General features: G+C 38.2%; 1 protein-coding gene across 5 annotated transcripts in view; it reads right to left on the minus strand.

The window, feature by feature from the left end:
- Positions 1-11,849, minus strand: part of LOC106666622 (nuclear factor interleukin-3-regulated protein) — a 61,431-nt gene extending 49,582 nt beyond the window's left edge. For all 5 annotated transcript variants that reach the window (XM_014393937.2, XM_024226251.1, XM_014393935.2 and 2 more), the window contains exon 1: positions 11,759-11,849. The gene's annotated coding sequence lies outside the window, so the exon portion shown is untranslated. The remainder of the gene's footprint in view (positions 1-11,758) is intronic.
- Between the last annotated feature and the right edge of the window lie 407 nt (positions 11,850-12,256).

Raw genomic sequence — 12,256 nt, forward strand, 5'->3', positions numbered from 1 at the left:
TCGAAAATATTCAAGTGCAATTGGAGATAATTAGTAAATAAAGCGGGTTCTGGGATCTGCTAACCTCCAGCTAGTTGTTCTATTCAGTAAAGCTGTGGTTAACCAACTGGAGGTTGCAATTAAGATGTAGAATAGGTTGTAGATCTCGTCCTAGTGTCAAATCATAAATTCACTATTTTTGAAACTAATTTTCAGTACCTTAAGTAGATGTTTATATTTGCTTACTAGATCTACTACCCTTTCATTTTACATCGTAATTATAACTTCAAGCTTTAGAGAGTTATGCAGGTATGAGTCTACCCAGGCATTTAACCGCTCGCGACTTGGTCGCCCACCCTGCGTAATACATATAACCACAAGCTGGTTCCATGGCTTTACCGTGTAGGATAACCAGCTGGAGGTTACATTTACGATATATACCGGAATAACCAGCCGTATGCTGCAATTATGATATACTGTAATTGGCAATTGGGGTGTTGGAAGTACAGAATATTGGTGTATTCTCGCCAACCGTGCTAATTAAATGTGTAAGGCCGAGTATGAGGTATTTCATATAATGGCACACTCCATAGCCTTGAGTCTACTAACCGTAGACTGAGGAGTGTGTTATTTGACCAGCCCTTTTATTGTTTGCACAATAATAAGAAAGAAAGGATCGAAATCACATTGAAAAGTCTTCATGAACATATGAATTCATTCAGCGTATGTAACCTGTAACATCTAAAATCTATGTAATATCTAAGTGTTAATAGTAATTTCATCTTCATTGAAAATTTTTCCAAGATTTTTGTTTCCATACACTGGTCGACTTGCGGTCGACGCAACTTGAATGCGATGTGACTGCAATGCAACTCGGCTCGACCTAAACGTGTGGGTACCCTACACGGGTCGATTTTTGTAGTGCATGTGAAATACCAGTCAGGACAAGCGTATGTTAGTATTGGCCTTATCACTGTTTTATAAATAATTATTTATTTTTCTCGTTGACAGTGGAGTCCCGCTCAACAGCGGAAACAACATTTTCACGAACTGTTTTCCTTTATTTACAAGTAAGTCTATGTGTGATGTGAAATTTAACTTACTATCCAGCCCTATTCCGAGACATTTAACGGAGAGTGACCAAGGCAACGTGGAACCCCTGCAACTAATGTCTGCGGTTATACAAGGTCTACGTATACTAAAGTAAATAGGATAGCCTCCGTCTAAGCCGGGTTGATTCTTATCTTCCATTTATCAAAATGCTTTTTTTTCAGTATTGTTTAATTTTTTCTCATTGGCACTAACACGCGAGAATGATGTAAAGAGTCCTGCACCGTCGAGAAATATTACTATGTTAAGGCCTTAGGGAAGACATTAAGATATACCAGGAATAAGGTGGGGCCTAACCGATCCCTGAGGTACACCGGAGTTTGCGCTTCGGATAGTTAAGGTACCGTTTTCCACTTGAAATACGAATCGTCGATTTTTTTAGGTAGGAGACTATTATTGCTATTAGTTATATGGGAAACCTGTAGTCTATCATCTTGAGAATATTAAAGCATTATGCCACACCGTATCAAATGCTTTAACGATGTCAAGCAGAATTACTCCAGATGTTCTACTGGTACCGTCAAATGAAAAGGTGGCAAAGAAAAGAATGGGTACTTCCGTACAATCAATTATTGCATAAGCCGCGGAAGAAAAACAATTGAATGCACTTTATGCATATTACGTATTATCTTTATTTACTTTTTTGTTCATTCAAAAGGTTCTAATACTTATATATANATATATCTTTAAACAAACAAAAGGTTGTAATAATTTGTATAAAATCCCCATTCCACGCTTTCGCCGTTGTGCCCTTTCTGGAATAAGCAGGGAGTGTGTATTTGTACAAATCAGTTTCCACATCCTGTACAATTTTTATGTTCGACGCCTCCATGGGATACTAACCCGAAACACGCAACTAGCTCTATTTTTGCAGTGCACTGCACATCGCAAGAATCGAATCAAAGTAGCATCGCAAGGAAGTCGAGAACGGATCGAAATGGTGTCGACCCGTGAGAGATTGACTACTTGCTTGTATAGGAAGTAAGAGTTGTGACAAAAGTGCGTCGCAGTTGCATCGAGCGCGCGTCGACCCGTGTATGGAGGGCATTAATGTTTATGGAGGTTGCGGTGTATAATAAGCTTGTGGCCAATGCTTATTATATTGTGCCGCCATGGAAATTCTGCCTTCGGAACTGTCGTGCTTGGTCAAACACGACCTAAACGGAATCGATTAGGAAAATCCGTTGACCCAGAGATGAAGAGCGAGAAAGAAAGTGGATCAAATAGAAGGGAAGGTGGATCGGCACACCCTTCCGAGTGGGGCAGCGGTTTTCAAGTGGAAGAGGGCTGTTTTTAGTCGGATCCGACAATTGGAACGCGTACCGCTCAAAATGAGGTTGTCTTCGTTTCTCAAGGGATCCTTAGTGGGGTTTCTAGTCCACTGTTTGTGACTCGGGAAGAGTATCGAGGCCTCGGTCGCGAGAGGGGGGCCCATTTAGAAAGGTGCTCGAAGTAGGCTGCCGGCCCGACAAAGCAAGCCCTCTCCCTCGAATCCTTCCTCGGATCTCTCTCCGCTCCGGCTCAGACTTTCCGCTGTCCCTCTCTTGGAAAGCGTACCGAAGAGATGAGGCGATGGGCTAGTTTTCTCCCGGCCAACCTTGGCCCTTGCAACGTGTGTATACGGGTCACGAGGAACTCTCCCATTACGCAACCGCCCCCACCCCCGGCTCCCACATTTATATTTGGAATACAATGCCGGCTCTCTTGAGCCGATCCTCACCCCTGCCTCGGGGCCGTCGCAGAATTAGAATTCGGAAAACACGCCGACGAAAACACGCCAACCCAGTTCCGCCTTTACCGCAAAAATAGGCGTAAACCTTCCTATACACAGAGGATAGAACTAATAATTTTAGCAAACTCGGATTTTGTATTTCTAAGGCTTGTGTTCTAACTTTTTTCCATTTCAACAAACCAATTATTTATAGAATTATATGTAGAAAAACACCCCGGCGACTGCGAAGGTGCTAATTGCAGAGAGCCTTCTATAGTAGTGAAAAAGTCTTGGGACAGTGACTGACACTGCTTTCATGTAATTGATATCAACCTTAATATTATAAAAGTCACTAATTTCGTGGTCCGCTTGACCAATTAATATGTTACAATTAATTAAGGTTTTTAGTTGAGATAAAAACAGTCAAAAAGAGAAAAATGGCAAAAAGGAGGGAAAATTCAAAAGGTGAGGTTGAGATGGGAAGTTAGTGTCCGAGTGGATCGAGGTCACGATAGCTCAAGTGGTAGAGCAGCGGCGTATCTAGCCGAAGATTGTGGGTTCGAATCCCGCTCGTGCCACTGACTTTTTTATTTCAACTAACCTTAATTAATTGTAACTTAATATTACAATTGTGCATAAAAATACAATAAATAAGGCCATTATTATTGTTTAATGTTTTTTGTGATTCAGGATAATTTTTTTTTTTAATTTATTTTAACGAGGGGATTTCAATCAACTACGACGTTATATGAGCCTCAGGTGCTGGTGTTTTTGAAAAAAAGCCTATTTGTTAGTATGTCGGGTTCGAATGCAGGGCCGCTGGATTCGAACCCGGCGGAGAAGAGCGCCATGTCAACGCCTAATGCTCCCCCTCAATAAGCCTAACTTTAACGTAATACAAGTAGGAACTAGAAATTTAAAACAAAACCTAGAAATTTCAATCTCCAACATGGCTCCTCAACCATCATGTGGCAAGTTTCATTTATAATTGCCGAGTTTTTATGCGGGCAAATGATTTTGACTGATGATGGCGAAAAACCAGAATGCAACTGAGAGTACAACAATCATCGGTAACGGTCAGATTACAGGACGCGGCCGATAACGGGAGGAATTCTCATGAAAAAATTTGCTCCACACGGTTTATTTCGACTCCTAAATTGCATTAAGATTTTTTTTATAATGACCCTTTCTGCCCAACATTTGCCTCAGAGCAACAACTCTAATCTAAAATTTCCATCTTGGAATACTCATACTAACTTAAACTTATACAAGTAGAAACCTATAGATTTTTATTGAAATTATCACTTTCTGAATAAAATTTGCCTCAGAGCTACACCAATTTTAGCAATTTTGTGTAAGGTTTGCGGGTTTAGGACGATCTCAATCTTGTTCTCAGTGTTTCTGCCCTTATGTGGCAACACTGAATTTTTGCAGCCAATATAGAATTTCCATCTGGGAATCTTAATACACACTAACTTTAGCTTGAAATTAACCCTTTTGTGCCAAATTCATCTATGAACGACACCTAATTTACCAATTGGTTCAAGGTTTGTATGAAATCTCGCGAGTTTAGGGGCACGGTGTAGTTCCTAAAGTTTCTGCTCGTGTGGCAACACGGAATTTTCTCCAACATTGCTCTTCACCGTCAAGTTTCTTTTATTATTACTGAGCTTTTAAGCACCCTCAAGTTTCTTTTATAATTATTGAGCTTTTAAGCAAACAAATGCTCTAAATAATGTAAATCTGTACAAATCAATCAAAACATCGGTTTCTTTTAATGTGAACTGCATACATGGAGTTTTCTTGACGTTCCCTACAAGCAAAGATGGAGGTTACAATTGTAATTTACAACGGTTGGTAGATCTCGCTCGCTCTTCTAAGCTGATCTCCATTCACGTTTTAAGCCATAAATTTAATAATAGTTTTATGTATGTGTTCCACAATTTTAATAAGTTAGGCGTTTTATTTTGATACGAGGTATTTTGTATGTTTAGGTCAGATTACGTAGAATACAGAAGGAAGTGTAACCTCCTTTTGGTTTTATGGCTTTACGGAATAGGATAACCAGCCGAAGACAACAATTTTATTATCTATAGGCAAGGAGCCCTTCTGTAAAATCAAACATAGTGATCCATGCTAAGTCACAACAGGTCCTTTCTTTATTTCTTCAGCTTCTTATCGGCGGGTCACATTGGAAAGTCTTTAGGTGAAAACTATTCAAGTGCTAATAGTTAAACCGGTACAAAAATGATTAAGGTGTAACGCGACCTGGCACGCTTACGTTAAGAGAATCGTCTAGAATCTAACTTATTGAAAGAAAACCGAGAGTTAAAATAGTTTCGGAATTTCGAATAGCGACTTGTTACAGAGTTAAGTCGACCTAAAGACATAAGTCCCGTGGCAAAAGAAAACTTTTCCAGTGAAACGATTGTGTTTCAAATTTAGAACGCATTTCGTTCAGACACTTATCCGACCTTCGTGTCAAAACCAACCAGTTGTTCAAACAAAATAACTAGGAATAATAAAGAGAGAAAAAATCGTTTTAAAACCCTTCTTTCAGCCGACTGGGCACAGGATTTCAAGTTCGCCGGCTCGAACCTTGACACGAAATACCTTTGAAACGAGTTTCTGAGCCACTGTTAGAAATATATTTAGGACTGGAAACTGTAGGCCTTGGCAGCTAATATGACGCCGGGAATGTTAGACACTTGCAATTCTACTCTCGCTCTGAAATTCAAATGCCTATGCTTGTAAAATATCCTTGAACGCATATTAATCAATCATTAGGCGAAAACTGTTCAAAAACAACATCGACTGAGTTACTCTACTCATTCTATATAGTTTTGTGTTACTTCCGTCCGAAAAATCTTGAATTCTCAATTTTTTTGTACTTTATTCAAGGTGTATCTGACTTGTTTTGTGAAAACAAAATTATATACTTTATAAAATGCATAAGAACAATTTTTCGATAATTCACCCTTTCTGATCTACAAAAACACAAATGCTGCACAACAGGAAGGCATTAACTTCGGGTGACGTGGAAAATTGATCAGAACCACTTTACAACCCTGTTCTTTTCGAAATTATTCCCAAAAAAATTCCAAAAATTGATCAGAACCACTTTACAACCCTGTTCTTTTCGAAATTATTCCCAAAAAAATTCCAAAGGCCAGGCCGAGATTCGAGCCCGAACCCCTAGCGTGGCACATACGCGTCAGACCTAACTTCTCAGCCGCCATTTTTCTCTGCTTACCAGAATTGTAACCTCCAGTCGGTTATCCTCAGGAACCTGCTGTTGCAGATAAAGAAAGCAGAGCATTCACTTTCTAAGGTTATTACGAGTTTTTTTCTTGATTTGTAAAGAACAAATTAGGCAGAAACATATAAAGTAATTATTATACGATAGGTAATATAATAACATCATTAATACGACATTTACAGTAAAGTAAACCCCCCTCCCCAATGCCATACAAGGGAGCTTCACGTCCAACTACCAATTGGGTGTCGTGGAATATAGGTTTGAATAAAAATTATTCTCAAATAAAATTCCAAAGGCTAGACCGGAATTCGAACCCAGAACAATTTAGTACTTAATTTGGTGGTTTTGAGCAACGAGACGTTTGTGTGTGTGTGTGTGTGTGTGTGTGTGTGTGTGTGTGTGTGTGTGTGTGTGTGTGTGTGTGTGTGTGTGTGTGTGTGTTTTCTAAGGTTATTTCTTGCCTTTGTGTATCTCCAGGTAGAAATATTAATTTATATCTAATAAAAATATTTTTAATATTTAATACCTAATAGTAAAACTTCTAACTAAAACATATTTTTTGTAATACATATCAGGTCTTTTAAACAAATATATTTATACAAGTTTTAAATAGTAGAATGATTATACAAGCCGTCCATTTTTTAACATAATTGCAACCTCAAGGTGGTTATCCATGTTCTATGAAATGGTACAACCAGCTGGAGGTTACAATTAAGGTCGATGTAGAATAATGGACGAGTTGTCCATAAACCTTAACACATATATTCACTATCCATTAGAGTTCGTGGTCCGATTGACCAAATAACTTTTTTCAATTAATTAATCTTTATGTAAGGTATTGGTTGATATAAAAAAGTCAGTGTTACGAGCGGGATTCGAACCCACGACCTTCGGCTAAATACGCCGCTGCTCTACCACTTGAGCTATCGCGACTTCGATCCACACGGACACCAACTTCCCATCTCAACCCATCTTTCAAATTTTCTCTCTTTTTGCCATTTTTCAATCATTCAAAATTCGAAAGGTGGGTTGAGATGGGGAGTTGGTGTCCGAGTGGATCGAAGTCACGATAGCTCAAGTGGTAGAGCAGCGGCGTATTTAGCCTAAGATCGTGGGTTCGAATCCCTCTCGTTTCCCTGACTTTTTTATCTCAACCAATACCTTACATAAAGATTAATTAATATTCACTATGTTTGCAACTACAAGTTTAAAGTTGTAAATAGATATTCATGTCTGTAGGTGAGATTTACAAGCAGTCCACTCAATATCGTAATTCGAACCTCCTGCTGGTTATCCATGGCGTTACGAAATAGTTCAAGACCCTTTAAAGAATGGACAGGTTGTTGATACAATAACCAGTACATAAAATGTGCGAATTTTCAAAAATAGGTTAGGGGTTTTATTTTGTTATTAGGTTTTTGCATATTCGTATCAGAGTACGTAGAATAAAGATGGAATTTTGGTTTAGCGAATAGGAAAGCCAGCTTAAGTTTACAATTTAGGCAGGTTGTTACATTGTTCGTATATGTAAACACGATATACAAGATGGAGATTGGCGCAAAAAAATTCAGTTTTGCCAATACACGGTCAGAAAGATTAGAGGAACAACGCGATTTACGGAAATCTCACAAGTAGGAAGAACTTGATCCAATCAGCCCAAAAAACATCCCTTTTTGACGTTTAACAAAGCACTTCAAAATCGCTATACAAACACAAAAACAAAACAAAAACCTCTCTCATCAAACAGTACACGCAATTGCCCTGATCTTTTATCATCCCGCCTGCTGTTGGGAAGGACAACTGATAATAATTGACGGGGATTTTCAAACATCTGAAATGGTAAAATATATGCAGTGGTTTCGTTTTTTTGATAACAGAATAATGTTTAATTGTGTATTAGCATTTCACAGCTAAACTTGACAAAGGCTAAAGTTTTCAGAAAAATGTTTGGTAAATCATCTGAAAGCATTTTCGTTATATGGTCAATAATGAGCGTTCTCATTTAGAAAGAGATGCATTATTACAATGCAGCAATAATAATAATAATAATAATACAAAGATATGTGAAAAATTTGTAATACTATTTTAATCTCATAAATTCTAGAGTCCGAACCATTTCTTAACTGGTTAGGTCGATCTAGGGCAAGTTGCCATGCCATAAAATGAAATAACACTTCGAGGTCTCGAATCTGGCACAAAGGGCACCGGTTCCAGGGGGACCGGCGTGTTTAGAAATTCAGGGCGAATTTTTATCGTCGTCGTCTTATGAACACGTGGTTGATTTTTATACGTCAAATTATATCTTTTCCTGAAGAAAGGTTTTGTACATAAAAAATTTAAATTTCCTGGGTAAAACGAGTAAGAATAAGAAGAAAGAATAAATAAATCCTGTGAGTCTAGGGCGAGGTGTTGTTCCTAATATTTCTGCCCTTGGGTTGGCAGTACTGTTTTTTGGCGACATTCGCAATGTTGGAATATAAACCATCTACCTAAAATATATTCTAAACTTAATGACTTGACAGTGGAACGAGATCTACTACCCATTCTAAATCGTAATTGTAACCCCCAGCTAGTTGTTCTATTCCGTAAAGCCTTGGATAACCAGCTGGAGGTTATAATGAAGATATATAACCATGACCAAGATACAAGTTCAGCACTCCCAGGACTCAAGATTCATTGCAGTACTTACATTCAAGTACTGTAATAGTAACCTCCAGCTGGTTACCAGCGGCCATTGGTACCTTCTGGTTACCCATAGCTTTGACAAATAGTACACGAGCTTGAGGTTACAATTGAAAGATATACAGTCATGAAAACTATCTTAATTTATCATTTATATGATTGCCTTAAGTGAAATAATCCAAGAGGAGTAAACAATTTATTAAACATTGTAATCTTCAATTAATGTGTACATTTTGATCCATTCATGTGATAAATAATATCAAACGAAGTGATTTTATGACTTGAGAAGGGATCAAAGATCTGTATATTCTATTGTGAATTGTAACCTCAAGCTGATATCCTATTCGGCGAAGCCGTGTAAGCAGGATACATATACTATTATTAGTTGTTTTCCTACCAACCTAGTGAAATTTCGGCAGGTATTCCTCAAGCTCTATCCTTGGATCCATCGTTTTATGTATATGTATTCTTGTATATTTTAAAACAACACCTTGCCAGGATGTAAAATTGTCTCTCTACTCTTCCTCTTTGAGGGTAGATACAATAATTATTCGGATATTGTGAGATGCGGTCTGGTGTGATGTAGGTGTCAGAAAAACATTTTCTTTATCGTGCCAACGTATAAAGAAAATGTTTTTCTGACACCTACATCACACCAGACCGCATCTCACGATATCCGAATAATTATCGATTAACGGTCACTAATCTCTACACACGGGTAGATACAATACCGAACAAGTTTGACATGCCGTCGTTCAAAAATTATAATTAATCACAATAAAAAAGTAACGATAGTTTATAGACCGTTGTCGTGCGAGGAAGTCCAAATTGAAGGCGTGACTGTGTCGTGGTCCGAATCGAGCAAATATTCTAGGATGATAGCATACCGTAAGCTCACTTTTACTCCCCTAAAGCTATTCGAGGACGTTTTCCTCGCCTTTGTCGCCAGTCCAGTCTATAATAAAATATTACTGTACAACATGCTCGTGAAGCTCGTTTCGCGATCCTTCCTGGAGTCCCACATGTTTCTTAGGATAAAAAGTTTCTTAGGGTTGTCACAACTCCAGATATAAATGTGACAAACATGATGGTCTTGGAATACTTAAGTACAAGTCTAACTTTCTGACTAGTAGTAAGTGTAGTTTTGATGACAGGTACATTCACTGGAGAGAAAGAATGCCTTTATAATTTAGCCACGATGCCTAGGGTATTTTGGTCTAATCTGCTGATAGGTAACTACAGTTTGGACGATATTACTTCCATATCTAAGCCCGTCTAAGATTTGGCGTCTTTAGCTAAGATATTTTCTCTAATGTGTAACAAACAGGAAACTAAAATTTTGAGGACTGTTAGCAGGAGACCTTATAATTTGGCCACTTTAAATAGCGTTTTTGATCTAACCTTTTTAAAAATAACAAAAGTTTGGATGACAGTTATGCTCTTATAATTTGGCTACTTTAGGTAGTGTTTTTGATTTAATCTTTTTAGATAACAGTAATTTGGACGATACCTACTTCCATAAGAGAGTAAAGAGAGCCCTTACAGGCCACGATACCTTGTCTATCAGATCTAATGTTTTCTTCCAAAAAAATATAAATGTGTGTCACAAGACAGAAACTCCACTATAAAAATTGTATTGATGGGTTCTAGGCGACCCTGACCCTAAGTCGAGTCGGACCTTCCTCACCTGCAAAATCCTCATTGTTCTTACTATAAAACTAACTTCGCCAGTGTGTTTCTATGTGCGGAAAACACTCAAAACAAGGGAAAGAAGTGATTACTTTTTTTTTTTGTATGAAGGAGTTTTTAGATTGTGTGCAGTCTGCTTATACTGAAATGAGGTAAATATAAAGCTGAAGAGTTTTACTTTGATTATTGAAATAAAAAATGTCTACTTCTTTATACAGCACTCTGATTTTATGTCAAGTAGAATTTTTGCATTTTCAAGTTGAAACTTTGCGCTGAGATGTTATTTTGCAAAAATTTCAACTCGTGATTCTGCTATAATGGAATGTTTTTTATTTTAATTTTTTTGTTTTTTTTATATTCAATCGAAAAACAGATGCAACAATCAGGCCGCAAGAAGAGGAAAATAAGGAAGGAATGGGATGAAGGATCGCGAAATCACCCGCGTCGGAAAATCCTCGGCCGGGGTTATCAACCTCCTGCGATTTCGTCGGTGAAGCGGATGCAAACTCATCGTTTTTCCAACTCCAGTTGAATAAAAGAAAAACAACTTCGAAAAAACCCACGACGATTTTCCGATGTTTCCTTTTCCTCTCCGGAATAAAAGAGATTCAAAATTATCTGAGAGAAACGAGGTTAACCTCTGGCGATCCTCCGTTAGGTTTCGCCCGCAAAAGCGGATTTTTTTTAGAAAGGTAAAAAAAATAATCAGAAGAGTCGTATTTGATAACGGCAATAAATCACTCAGGTGTTTCTGTTTTATTTTTATCTCGTATTTTTTCAATTGGTTTTCTCATTTAGACGTAAGTAAAACGTGTTATCAGAGTTATGTAAGGAAGAGATAAGAAGATGAGGAAACAGAAGCCCACGGTTTTTTCTTTCTTCCTTCCTTCTCTCTGTCTCTCGTATAACAACAAATCGCAACAAAAATCTTCGGGACAAAACAAGAGGAAGACCTATTGCGCAACTGTTGGCACATCAAGGTCAATGGTATAAAACTGGTTGCACTTCACATCGGTATTTTGTTTTGAACCGGTCTCCCTTTATTATTGAATTATTCCCGCGGATGAACGCTACGAGAGACAGAGTTATGTAACAGTCGAGGTCGAATTTTAATAACGCCCGTATAAATAGATGACAGCATGGTCTGCAGAAAAAAAAAGGACTGGTGTACACCTAAGGACGCAGAATCCTTTTTCCAAAGTACAAAGATCGAGCAGGCATGTGCTTACCGAGAGGGAAGTTCAAAAAACACGACTTAATACTCACCCGGAAAATTTTTCAAACAAATTTTCCCAGATTCTTTATTAAAAACGATAAATAGTACTCACCGGCTCGTCGGGTTATTTATTGTTGTTGCACAGGACACAAAAGCACGGGTTCACATGTAGAGTCCCAACAAGGATCAGAGCTAACGGAGAACTGAAACGAAAGAGCAGAGTGGGAACGGAGTCGAAGAAGGTGGGGGCTCACTGAGTCAGCTCGCCTCCTAATGGCTGACTCGACTTACATAACTCACTCTCCGGGTATTTCTGTCTCTCTCTTTGTCTTTCTCTTCTTCCATTTTTGGTTCGATGTCTATTTTCTATGATTTTCACCGAGACCTCGACGCTTCAGAAGATCCGATTCTCCGCGACATCTTCTCTGTCTGTGTCACTGCTACCTGACGTCGACAACCCGATGCTGGGTCAGAAGTCGAAACTGTTGTTGGCTCTTCTTCCTCGTTTTTTGATTACAAAAACCGATATAAATTAATTTAAAGTTTTATATCACTAACCTGTTGGTATTTCCATCCGTAATCATTGTAAACACTACAATGATTTATTTTA

Source organism: Cimex lectularius, unplaced genomic scaffold, assembly GCF_000648675.2.
Source record: "Cimex lectularius strain Harlan isolate CLEC.00 unplaced genomic scaffold, Clec_2.1 scaffold117, whole genome shotgun sequence".
NCBI lineage: Eukaryota > Metazoa > Arthropoda > Insecta > Hemiptera > Cimicidae > Cimex > Cimex lectularius.